Here is a 14,432-nt window from a genome sequence, read left to right on the forward strand (position 1 = left end):
GGGTGAATATTTTCAATAATGGGTTGATGCTATCTTAAGTCACCCAGATAACGATAAAGAACGATGTCTAACCTGTTGATTGACTTGTGAGCTTGAAGACAAAATCTGCAACTATTTCCAAAGCCTGGTGGTTAACAACTTTCGTTTCGACAACTGAGATGCAGAAGTATATGCAGAAGTATATGTCAAAGCGAAGAGGAATATTAAAAATGATACTAATGATAATAATATTGGTGAATTCATTTCGCATACAAATATAGCTTTTTAAGAAGTGAAGGTGTCAACTTAAAAGAAAAAGGGTGTCGACTGTTTAAGATGCGAGAAAAGTTATGAATTGACTGGATATTCTAGAAGCAAATAATTTACTTCAGTCAAATCGCCAATTGATAATCAGTTTGCTGAAGGATACACTCCAAGTACACCGGCTGGAGAGATGTTTGAGTCAACGGAACGGAATGCTCAATCAAGTTTTATAGAACAGCTTCCAACGAGGAGCCTTTCCACACTCAGATTATAGAGCAATCAATTCAGTCATCCAGTTAGAAAATCCTGACATTGTACAACAGCAACAAAAAAGGTAAAAAAAGTAAAAAGTTTAAATGCAAAATCGATAGTGAGGAGATTTTGCATTTAAATTTACATTTCCTGCCCAACAGCTGAATTTTCTGGTTTTTGTAATCTATGTCATTACATTTATGAGCTAGCTTATTACAAATAGTGTTTTCTACAATATTTATGGCTGTGTCAATAGCAAAACATATTTCAGCCGATGCTCAAATTCTTTGTGCAATCACTTCCTAAGTCTGAACAAGAAGGCATGGGCGAAATATATTCATATTGGGGAACTAATTGTGTCATGGTTACATCAATCCAGCAGAACGATTATATCTAAAAATGCGGTACAAAGGAAAAAAGAAGTTTTAATAGAAATCTATTTTACTGCCACATTCTGATTTCCGTGATAAAATTTGACTGGCAAATATCGGGCATTAAAGTCCCTGGTGTCACAATGGAACATCTTCTAAGAACTGAAACATCCATCATTACGACGATGAGGCGATTATTTGGATAACGAGGTTATCAGTTTGTCATCAAGATGCGCTTGTTGTTTAATTATCCAAAACTTGCGTTTAAGATTTGTGATATACGTGCCAATGGAAACGCTCTTTATTTATATTGATTTTTTCTTATCATTTAAAAACGTGTTACCTCTTCAAGGATGAGAAGCACATCGGAGTCGTAATGTTGTCTTTTTAATCGAATCAATCTCTTTTTGTGGGACCACGTTTTTGTAAGACCACTTTTTCTTTGGATATGCGTTTTTCAAGCTGTTCCTTTGATAAACATTTCTCATGAGAGATACTATAAGATATGGAGGCTTCCTCATACGTTTAATATTAACTCAGATTTGTTGAGCTTTTCACGCTGTTTGACCAAGTTGGCAGTTACTTGTTCTACACATCTCTTTTAGTGAAACCTTTGCAGCCTACAAGATACAGATGGATGCTGTTTAAAATTTTTAAGAAATATTAAAAAACGGCTATATTATAATTAGGGATGTAGGTACATTGTGAAGCGAGAAATCCTAAATAGAGCTACTATTGAAGTAAAATTTGATTGGATATTGAAGAAGTAAGAAACCCTTACTCCCCCAATATATTCGATGTAGCTTTCAAAATCACGAGGAATAACATATACGAATGCATTAGTTGATTAAAATGGTTTGGCCTTATTAATATTCTAAAAGAAGTGGGGAATATATATACTTAAAAACGTCAACTTTACCACGTCGTTAAAGCAGGCCGATATGGAACTTTAAGTAAAACTTCAATGTGTTAACCGTGAATTATTTCTTTGAGGAGAATTTAGCTGGTGTGGAGCAAATAACCACAGAGTACTGAGCATATCAAGGATTTTGATAACAATGTTAATAAGCCAAGCTGGCCTAAATACACAAGAAGATGACAGGGTTGACACATATTTTACATTGATTGGATATTAGAAGAGAATTTTCTTCTTTAGCAACTGTGGGAACGAAAAGCTCTTCTTGCTGATAATTTAACTACCCTCTTTTCTATATCGTGAGTAAAGTGTTGCTATAAAGCGCATAAAAATAACAGGCTGAGATTCCAAGTTTGTTTGTAGGTTTGTTGTTTAGAGCAATAAGGAAATAAGAATAATGACCAGCCTGGTTAGAATTTTAGTATTCTTACAAAAATACCCAAAATAATGGGAATACTAACAGTCAGCAACTCACGAACTGCAATATCGCATTCACTCGGTTTGCTGATTAACTGGGTACTTAGAAAGATCAGTAGTTTTATATTGTCTGACATCGCTAACCTTTGTGGAAAACAAAGCTAATCTCTACCTAATAAGTGAATCAGACATCAGATTTTTGGTTGTAAAGTTCTAATCTTAATCTTTATTTTGATATGGCAAGGTCTCTGAAATATATTTACCTTGATGCAGAAAAATTTAACCTTAAAATTCTACCTTAACATCCGCAGTAAATGAAAGCAGGGACACTAACTATTCTTTTTTAGAAATATAAACTATACAAACGCTGCTTATGTCTGTTTTTTCCCTTAAGATCGAATCTAATTTTATTTTTATTTAAACAGGCAATAACCAACCATTTTATCGAATCCAATTTATCGAATTTGACAAATCTGATCCTCTACCACCCGTCACTACTGTTGTTTTCCAATAGTTTTTTTATCGTCCATACCAATAGTACTTTTAAAGTATGGTACTGAGTACAAGTTTTACAATGTCTTTTCGACGTAAATGATATATCACATTTATAATATTTTTACTCATTATTATTGTCTTTTTTCTATGTCTCCCAACGAAGTCAGCAGAGTTGGCTTCACGTATAAAGATGCTAGAGGCAGTTTTCCGTTAAATAACAACAAAAATCTTTTGACAGAAATTGGATTACCAAATTAACTTTATATCGATTTAATGAATATATCTTGAAAAAAATATATCTTGCACAAATACCGCTCGTTTTTTGAAAAAACCTTCCATCAAGACTATACCAAGTATATTTTTTGTAAATTTATTTTCCCTCCCAGTGTTGCAAGAATAATTTAACAACGAAGTCAATAAGTGACGTTGCAAGTTACAATATTCGTAGTAAGTTTGTCTTAAATTTTTGAAAGTGCTAACTTTTCAACGCTTAAATGTTGGTTAAAATGTGTTGAGTAAAAACAGTAAGTAACAATCGTCATCCAAGCTATTTTTTTATTAGATTCACACATTTTTCCCTTGTTGATCTCAAAGTAGTCTTAGATCTAAGGTTTTTGCTTAAATAAAAAATCTTGATGATGACGACATAACTATTATTGTTGATGAAGATTTTTGTATAAACATTGAAGATATGGTAAATATCAGTATTGTCAAATAACAAAAACTTTATTGCAGACAAGAAATGAAAAACCTTGTTGTAGAAATTTCTGTTGATAATAGATTTTAATTTTTTTTGTAAATTTAGAGTTAAAGTAGATGTAACTAACAGCTAACATAATGATAATATAACAAAAGTAGTTACAGTGATGAAAAAATTTGTCCCTACAAGCGCTTTACTAGTGCCCAGACCGCGTTGTATGAAAGTCGGTAATTTCATAATGGAACTAGTTGGTATAGAAGTACATTTACTTGATGTCTTCTATACAACAACTGATTAGGAAATCTAATGCCTGCTGCAATTCTTGGTAACTGGAACCTTTCATTGAACATAAAATTTGTTTTAAAATGTATATAGCTACCAACAAATCAACTTAGGATTGCAAAAACTAAAACATGCTACAAGATTTTATTAAAAGTAACTTAGGATTTTGGTGGGAGCCTAATTTTATTCAAGTAATTATCGTATTTTATGTAAGAAGGAAAAATATCAAAAGAAATCAACTTTTTGTAAAAAAAATTTAAAAAAAAAGTTGTTATTGTAGTTTTCTTTTAGGATTTTATTACTTTTGTTTTGAAAGGGAGTCTATTTCCAAATTAAACATCTTTGCTTAATAATGTTTTAAATCTATTACTGTTGCTTATACACATATCGTTCATTGCAAGAATAACCTCACTAAATATGATAAAACAACAGAAAGGATAATTGAAGAATAAAGAGACGGCCGTCTGGATTTTCAAACTACACTCTTAAAAACGACAACGACAAATTTCAGTCAGTTCTACGCAGCAAAAGGCTGAAAAATTTCTGCTTTGCACCCGAGTGGGGGACAAGTGCCAGTTTGCAACTTGCTTTTTCCAGAAAATCGGCAAAATTAACTTATTTTTCAAAAACAAATATTTTTTACTGAATTGACTTGAAAAACTTTATGGTAAAAAAAACGACTTAAAAATATATGTTGACTTTTTTTCAGCTTTTATTTCAGGCAACATTTAATATAGACACACTTTTTGATAATATTTAATATTTCGTTCGCGCAACTTCCACATGCTCCTTACCTTTATTTTATAGGGTGTTTTTGTTATCTGTGACACCTTTGGTATGGGAACCATCCTTTACCTTCATGACAACACAATTTCATTCAATTTATGAGGTAAAAGTTTTGTAGCAATAATTGTTGAACTTGTAAACAAGTATTTCAGAATGGGGGATCTCCAATTGCTAATAAACTTTTTCAACAACTAAAAAAACATCCTTCAGGGTGCGTTCAATCAGTTCATAGATATATTAGTAGATATGACTTTTTCTTTTGCATGTGCCAATACCTGAAATCATGCAATATACAATGTGCGTTGTTCTACCAAGCAAAACAGTATTAATTCCCTTACTATTTAAATACACGTGGGAGAATCCACTGAATCTCTCATTAAACCGAAGCAAGGGATACCAAACAAAAACATACAACACCGTAACTTCAATTTTCAAAACTCGCATTTCAATCCCGACCCTGGGCTCTTTGTCTCTTTTAAAATGGGGTGGCAAAAAAGAAAAAAAGACTACGATCGAGGTTGCTCACAATCTCCGTTTGTAGAACCAAAAAATCACATAGTTGAGTTTTTCTCGCAATTTTATCGACTGATCTACACAAAATAGCTGCAATATTTTTACTTATTACCGAGAAATAATTGCAATTTTTACTTATTTTTCAATTCTACATTGCAAAAGTATATATTTTTCCTCTGACTTGCTGAAATAGGAAAAATTATTGCAAAAATGTTTCTAAAATAAAATAATTTTTTAATAAAACGAACAAAAATTCTCACAATTAAATTGTGTATCAACAATAAGAAGTCATTAAAAACCAATGCTCTTCACTCAATTCGCGATTGAAGAAAGAAAACTTAATGAACCATGACTGAAATCGAACAATAATCTACAAAGTACATCAATTACAATGATTTATGCTATTACTTATGACTTATGATAAATAAGTTATCACACGTGTTCTCGTTCTTAGTGTAGTACATTGCTCTCGCATAATAGTTCCATAATATGCAAACGAGAAGATAAAATGTGTAGCTACCAACCTGTATTTACCGCCGCTTTCAGACTGGTGAAGATAGCACAAAAAAAGAAATAAGTAAAAGGCACCAAAACTGTATAAAAATATAAATAACAGAGGAAGTTGGTTAGTTACAGAGAAAGTTGGTTAGTTACAATCAGTCAGAAAAAATGTTGCCACGTGACCGCAAATTTTGAAGTCTAGCGTAACGTCCTAAGGACCCCTAATATTGCTGACGTCAGCACTATCCCTTCTTTCAGCACACAGTATCGCCTGACATGGATTATTCCAGAATTACAGCATTTAAAAAAATTGCAAATATAGCGCATACAAAACTGTCCTGACTGTTGACAAGTTGGTTTTTGCAAATTTTCAAAACTGCCCAAAAAGCTGCCGTTGTGTCAATTTTCTGTAAGCAATTGTAGCCAGCTGGCTATGCGCCGCTGCCTCACAATCTACGTTTGTAGCTAAAATCTTAATATTGGTTTGTTTAAGACTGATACATAGCTGAAAATTGGACAGAATATGTACCTGGAAGTTCAGAAATTGCGGAACTGAACTGAAACACAATGTGGAGGAGATACAAAATTTAAGAACAGAAATCAGAAATACCCAAGCATCTAGTCAACATTTAGAATAAACTCGTATTGCCATCTGTCAAAAGTTCCTGCTGTCCTAGCCCCAATTGTTTAGATCCGTTGATTGAATAAAGCATACATCTTAACCTCCTGAGTATGGCACTTGCGGATGGCAATGTGTTCAATCTGGAGTTCTTAAGCACACCATTCTCAAAAGTAAGCAAACATTGAGAGTATTATAAATGACAAAGAATTTACTTTTTTATTGTCTTTTAAAATTGCCTGTGCTATTATCAAGTCTTTCCAACAATGATGATGTTGGTATCCTCTCACTGAGGGTGTATCTAATGCTTTCAAAATTAGGTGTTTTCTCTGTAAAATAACATAAAGGTGTTCGGTTCTTCAACGTAGCTACTTAGGACCCTTAGGCCTGCATCTTAAAAATACATTTTTCACGGTAATGACAAGTAAATTGACAAGGAAAATTGTTCACTCAATATACAAAACAATTAAAAACAACTTCTTTCCACCTAGCCAGTGCAATTTACCTTATTGGAAAACCTTTTTTCCTCCACGTTAAAGGGTTTTGAACTTGGCACCGCCAAAACAAATAAAATCTGCCGTACATTTGGAGGTAAGTGGTGACGCGGTTACTTCACCAAGAACAGCCTCCTAGAAATTTATAGGAATAACCCCTTGAATATGTAGATGACTTTCTCTGATTTCTAAAAAATGAACTGTTTATTTAAAATAACAAGGAGATATTCATCAAGGTAAAATCGTATACCCGTAATTACTCAGTGTAATTTGTGATATTCGAAGACGCGCAACGGAGTCGAATATCAACAAAGCAATACTTATCAATTACGAAAACCGATTTTACCGCGCTGAATATCTGTTTTATCATGCACCATATTTTATTTTATTTTATTTTATTTTGTTTTCTTTCTGTCTTTTTGTTGTTCTTGGTTCTTGTTATTTTAAAACCAACGTTCGCGCTTCAGTTATTTTCAGCTCTCCAGCTGATTGCTTATCCTTTGTGTACTACTATCGAGAACAATAAAAGATGGTGTGAGATATAATACAACCTTTGTTTAATAACTTTTTTACTTTTAATTAGTTTTAACTCTCCATCTGATTGACCTGCATGTAATTTTCAAAGGAACTACATATGTAAAGGAAACATAAGTGCTAGAGAGACTATCGACTATCTCGAGCAGATATTCGATATCGGAAATCCGCTGAGATATTCAACTCTCGGCCAACGACTGCACGAATATCAAAAAATATTCTGCCAGACGCTCCCGCCTGAGGTGCATGATAATATTACATATTACATATCAAAATGTAAGAGCGAAAAAGCGTATCCATCTTCCAGTTTTTTACAGAAAATTTACTTAATGACAGATAATCTTTCCGTTTTTAGACAGATGTGCTAATAATTTTAACTATTATGGCTAATAAAAAACTTCTCTTCGTTTCTCTTCACTTACATATAACTTGAGATGATGCCTTTAAAAACTGGTTTAACGAATTAGAGAAACACTATAAGCTTTCACATGCTGTTTTAATCAACAATAGGGAAAATAGAAGCCTCTTTGACTTTAGAACTGACACATAATTTAAAATTAAAATGAGGAATATCAAGAATATGGCATAAATTTCGTGAGAGAGTAAGAATTATATGATTATGCCTTCTAAGAAAAAAAAAAATTTATAGAACACTTACCATGAAATTGAGACGTTTCCTTCTTCTTTTTTGTAGCTTTGCCAAAGCAAATAAATCTAGGCAAACATTTCGTAGTTGCTGCTGCAGATGTTGCTTCTCCAAGAACTGTCCCCTTTTAATTTTTAGGCATAGAATTAACATTAGTATCTGTGGCTGCCATCTTACCAATGATTGCTATATGAGGTCTCTAAATAATGATAACTGTGTATGAAGAATTCATGTTTTATTGTAAAATTTACATTAGCTTTTCATGTTTTTACATAAGAATTACTCATTGCCAGATGTGTTTCTTCCAAAATTCCACCAATACTTCGACTGTTACGGTTAGTCCTTAATTGCTTATCCGTCTACAATACTGGCCAAAACTTTTGGAATTTAGCTGTCCTTCCCCCCTACCCCCATACACAATGTTGATTTGTGTTAAATTTTGAGCATTCAAGGAACAGCCAAAGCCAAAGTCAACACTGTTTAAGGGGGGGAGGGGGCAGGTTTCTTCAGTCCAACAAGAAGGAATTCCATTATATATTGGCCAGGATTGTCTGAGAGAAATATGAATTATATACAGTTCAGTAGGGGGTGTACATTTTCAAAATAAGACATCTACCAAGCACAGAGCTACCACAGCACATCAGCCAGCCTTGTTAGCCACCATTTTTTGATCTGAAACATGTGCAGCCTCTTTTTCAAAATCGCAGCCTCATTTCCATGTCAAAATGTAAACAAACCAAAAAAACAGGCTGGCTGCACCAAAAACACATATAAAAATCTATTTTTTATTATTTGACGGTTCACGCCCGTGAACCGTTGAATTTTAAAAAAGAATTATCAAATATATTTTCTATAATTTTGACGGTTCACGCCCGTGAACCGTCAATTTCTAAAAAAGGTCGAATATAAGAAAGACATATAAAAATATAATTTTTATTATTTGACGGTTCATGCTCGTGAACAGTCAATTTCTAAAAAAGAATTATTGAATATACTTCTTTAAAATTTCACGATTGACGCCCGTGAACCGTCGAATATAAGAAATAATACTGTTTATATGCTGACAGTCCATGTCTGTGAAAAAGATATATACAGACCAAAACATAAAAATAAGATTTTGTGTTAATACCTTCAAAAAAAAACTAAGTCTCAACAGCAAGAATATGCAGACAATACTGGCCAAAACTATTGGAATTTGGCTGTCCTTCCCCCTTACCCCCATACACAATGTTGATTTGTGTTAAATTTTGAGCATTCAAGGAACAGCCAAAGCCAAAGTCAACACTGTTTAAGGGGGGGAGGGGGCAGGTTTCTTCAGTCCAACAAGAAGGAATTCCATTATATATTGGCCAGGATTGTCTGAGAGAAATATGAATTATATACAGTTCAGTAGGGGGTGTACATTTTCAAAATAAGACATCTACCAAGCACAGAGCTACCACAGCACATCAGCCAGCCTTGTTAGCCACCATTTTTTGATCTGAAACACGTGCAGCCTCTTTTTCAAAATCGCAGCCTCATTTCCATGTCAAAATGTAAACAAACCAAAAAAACAGGCTGGCTGCACCAAAAACACATATAAAAATCTATTTTTTATTATTTGACGGTTCACGCCCGTGAACCGTTGAATTTTAAAAAAGAATTATCAAATATATTTTCTATAATTTTGACGGTTCACGCCCGTGAACCGTCAATTTCTAAAAAAGGTCGAATATAAGAAAGACATATAAAAATATAATTTTTATTATTTGACGGTTCATGCTCGTGAACAGTCAATTTCTAAAAAAGAATTATTGAATATACTTCTTTAAAATTTCACGATTGACGCCCGTGAACCGTCGAATATAAGAAATAATACTGTTTATATGCTGACAGTCCATGTCTGTGAAAAAGATATATACAGACCAAAACATAAAAATAAGATTTTGTGTTAATACCTTCAAAAAAAAACTAAGTCTCAACAGCAAGAATATGCAGACAATACTGGCCAAAACTATTGGAATTTGGCTGTCCTTCCCCCCTACCCCCATACACAATGTTGATTTGTGTTAAATTTTGAGCATTCAAGGAACAGCCAAAGCCAAAGTCAACACTGTTTAAGGGGGGGAGGGGGCAGGTTTCTTCAGTCCAACAAGAAGGAATTCCATTATATATTGGCCAGGATTGTCTGAGAGAAATATGAATTATATACAGTTCAGTAGGGGGTGTACATTTTCAAAATAAGACATCTACCAAGCACAGAGCTACCACAGCACATCAGCCAGCCTTGTTAGCCACCATTTTTTGATCTGAAACACGTGCAGCCTCTTTTTCAAAATCGCAGCCTCATTTCCATGTCAAAATGTAAACAAACCAAAAAAACAGGCTGGCTGCACCAAAAACACATATAAAAATCTATTTTTTATTATTTGACGGTTCACGCCCGTGAACCGTTGAATTTTAAAAAAGAATTATCAAATATATTTTCTATAATCTTGACGGTTCACGCCCGTGAACCGTCAATTTCTAAAAAAGGTCGAATATAAGAAAGACATATAAAAATATAATTTTTATTATTTGACGGTTCATGCTCGTGAACAGTCAATTTCTAAAAAAGAATTATTGAATATACTTCTTTAAAATTTCACGATTGACGCCCGTGAACCGTCGAATATAAGAAATAATACTGTTTATATGCTGACAGTCCATGTCTGTGAAAAAGATATATACAGACCAAAACATAAAAATAAGATTTTGTGTTAATACCTTCAAAAAAAAACTAAGTCTCAACAGCAAGAATATGCAGACAATACTGGCCAAAACTATTGGAATTTGGCTGTCCTTCCCCCCTACCCCCATACACAATGTTGATTTGTGTTAAATTTTGAGCATTCAAGGAACAGCCAAAGCCAAAGTCAACACTGTTTAAGGGGGGGAGGGGGCAGGTTTCTTCAGTCCAACAAGAAGGAATTCCATTATATATTGGCCAGGATTGTCTGAGAGAAATATGAATTATATACAGTTCAGTAGGGGGTGTACATTTTCAAAATAAGACATCTACCAAGCACAGAGCTACCACAGCACATCAGCCAGCCTTGTTAGCCACCATTTTTTGATCTGAAACACGTGCAGCCTCTTTTTCAAAATCGCAGCCTCATTTCCATGTCAAAATGTAAACAAACCAAAAAAACAGGCTGGCTGCACCAAAAACACATATAAAAATCTATTTTTTATTATTTGACGGTTCACGCCCGTGAACCGTTGAATTTTAAAAAAGAATTATCAAATATATTTTCTATAATTTTGACGGTTCACGCCCGTGAACCGTCAATTTCTAAAAAAGGTCGAATATAAGAAAGACATATAAAAATATAATTTTTATTATTTGACGGTTCATGCTCGTGAACAGTCAATTTCTAAAAAAGAATTATTGAATATACTTCTTTAAAATTTCACGATTGACGCCCGTGAACCGTCGAATATAAGAAATAACACTGTTTATATGCTGACAGTCCATGTCTGTGAAAAAGATATATACAGACCAAAACATAAAAATAAGATTTTGTGTTAATACCTTCAAAAAAAAACTAAGTCTCAACAGCAAGAATATGCAGACAATACTGGCCAAAACTATTGGAATTTGGCTGTCCTTCCCCCCTACCCCCATACACAATGTTGATTTGTGTTAAATTTTGAGCATTCAAGGAACAGCCAAAGCCAAAGTCAACACTGTTTAAGGGGGGGAGGGGGCAGGTTTCTTCAGTCCAACAAGAAGGAATTCCATTATATATTGGCCAGGATTGTCTGAGAGAAATATGAATTATATACAGTTCAGTAGGGGGTGTACATTTTCAAAATAAGACATCTACCAAGCACAGAGCTACCACAGCACATCAGCCAGCCTTGTTAGCCACCATTTTTTGATCTGAAACATGTACAGCCTCTTTTTCAAAATCGCAGCCTCATTTCCATGTCAAAATGTAAACAAACCAAAAAAACAGGCTGGCTGCACCAAAAACACATATAAAAATCTATTTTTTATTATTTGACGGTTCACGCCCGTGAACCGTTGAATTTTAAAAAAGAATTATCAAATATATTTTCTATAATTTTGACGGTTCACGCCCGTGAACCGTCAATTTCTAAAAAAGGTCGAATATAAGAAAGACATATAAAAATATAATTTTTATTATTTGACGGTTCATGCTCGTGAACAGTCAATTTCTAAAAAAGAATTATTGAATATACTTCTTTAAAATTTCACGATTGACGCCCGTGAACCGTCGAATATAAGAAATAATACTGTTTATATGCTGACAGTCCATGTCTGTGAAAAAGATATATACAGACCAAAACATAAAAATAAGATTTTGTGTTAATACCTTCAAAAAAAAACTAAGTCTCAACAGCAAGAATATGCAGACAATACTGGCCAAAACTATTGGAATTTGGCTGTCCTTCCCCCCTACCCCCATACACAATGTTGATTTGTGTTAAATTTTGAGCATTCAAGGAACAGCCAAAGCCAAAGTCAACACTGTTTAAGGGGGGGAGGGGGCAGGTTTCTTCAGTCCAACAAGAAGGAATTCCATTATATATTGGCCAGGATTGTCTGAGAGAAATATGAATTATATACAGTTCAGTAGGGGGTGTACATTTTCAAAATAAGACATCTACCAAGCACAGAGCTACCACAGCACATCAGCCAGCCTTGTTAGCCACCATTTTTTGATCTGAAACATGTGCAGCCTCTTTTTCAAAATCGCAGCCTCATTTCCATGTCAAAATGTAAACAAACCAAAAAAACAGGCTGGCTGCACCAAAAACACATATAAAAATCTATTTTTTATTATTTGACGGTTCACGCCCGTGAACCGTTGAATTTTAAAAAAGAATTATCAAATATATTTTCTATAATTTTGACGGTTCACGCCCGTGAACCGTCAATTTCTAAAAAAGGTCGAATATAAGAAAGACATATAAAAATATAATTTTTATTATTTGACGGTTCATGCTCGTGAACAGTCAATTTCTAAAAAAGAATTATTGAATATACTTCTTTAAAATTTCACGATTGACGCCCGTGAACCGTCGAATATAAGAAATAATACTGTTTATATGCTGACAGTCCATGTCTGTGAAAAAGATATATACAGACCAAAACATAAAAATAAGATTTTGTGTTAATACCTTCAAAAAAAAACTAAGTCTCAACAGCAAGAATATGCAGACAATACTGGCCAAAACTATTGGAATTTGGCTGTCCTTCCCCCCCTACCCCCATACACAATGTTGATTTGTGTTAAATTTTGAGCATTCAAGGAACAGCCAAAGCCAAAGTCAACACTGTTTAAGGGGGGGAGGGGGCAGGTTTCTTCAGTCCAACAAGAAGGAATTCCATTATATATTGGCCAGGATTGTCTGAGAGAAATATGAATTATATACAGTTCAGTAGGGGGTGTACATTTTCAAAATAAGACATCTACCAAGCACAGAGCTACCACAGCACATCAGCCAGCCTTGTTAGCCACCATTTTTTGATCTGAAACACGTGCAGCCTCTTTTTCAAAATCGCAGCCTCATTTCCATGTCAAAATGTAAACAAACCAAAAAAACAGGCTGGCTGCACCAAAAACACATATAAAAATCTATTTTTTATTATTTGACGGTTCACGCCCGTGAACCGTTGAATTTTAAAAAAGAATTATCAAATATATTTTCTATAATTTTGACGGTTCACGCCCGTGAACCGTCAATTTCTAAAAAAGGTCGAATATAAGAAAGACATATAAAAATATAATTTTTATTATTTGACGGTTCATGCTCGTGAACAGTCAATTTCTAAAAAAGAATTATTGAATATACTTCTTTAAAATTTCACGATTGACGCCCGTGAACCGTCGAATATAAGAAATAATACTGTTTATATGCTGACAGTCCATGTCTGTGAAAAAGATATATACAGACCAAAACATAAAAATAAGATTTTGTGTTAATACCTTCAAAAAAAAACTAAGTCTCAACAGCAAGAATATGCAGACAATACTGGCCAAAACTATTGGAATTTGGCTGTCCTTCCCCCCTACCCCCATACACAATGTTGATTTGTGTTAAATTTTGAGCATTCAAGGAACAGCCAAAGCCAAAGTCAACACTGTTTAAGGGGGGGAGGGGGCAGGTTTCTTCAGTCCAACAAGAAGGAATTCCATTATATATTGGCCAGGATTGTCTGAGAGAAATATGAATTATATACAGTTCAGTAGGGGGTGTACATTTTCAAAATAAGACATCTACCAAGCACAGAGCTACCACAGCACATCAGCCAGCCTTGTTAGCCACCATTTTTTGATCTGAAACACGTGCAGCCTCTTTTTCAAAATCGCAGCCTCATTTCCATGTCAAAATGTAAACAAACCAAAAAAACAGGCTGGCTGCACCAAAAACACATATAAAAATCTATTTTTTATTATTTGACGGTTCACGCCCGTGAACCGTTGAATTTTAAAAAAGAATTATCAAATATATTTTCTATAATTTTGACGGTTCACGCCCGTGAACCGTCAATTTCTAAAAAAGGTCGAATATAAGAAAGACATATAAAAATATAATTTTTATTATTTGACGGTTCATGCTCGTGAACAGTCAATTTCTAAAAAAGAATTATTGAATATACTTCTTTAAAAT

Source organism: Hydractinia symbiolongicarpus, chromosome 7, assembly GCF_029227915.1.
Source record: "Hydractinia symbiolongicarpus strain clone_291-10 chromosome 7, HSymV2.1, whole genome shotgun sequence".
Classification (NCBI taxonomy): Eukaryota; Metazoa; Cnidaria; class Hydrozoa; order Anthoathecata; family Hydractiniidae; genus Hydractinia; species Hydractinia symbiolongicarpus.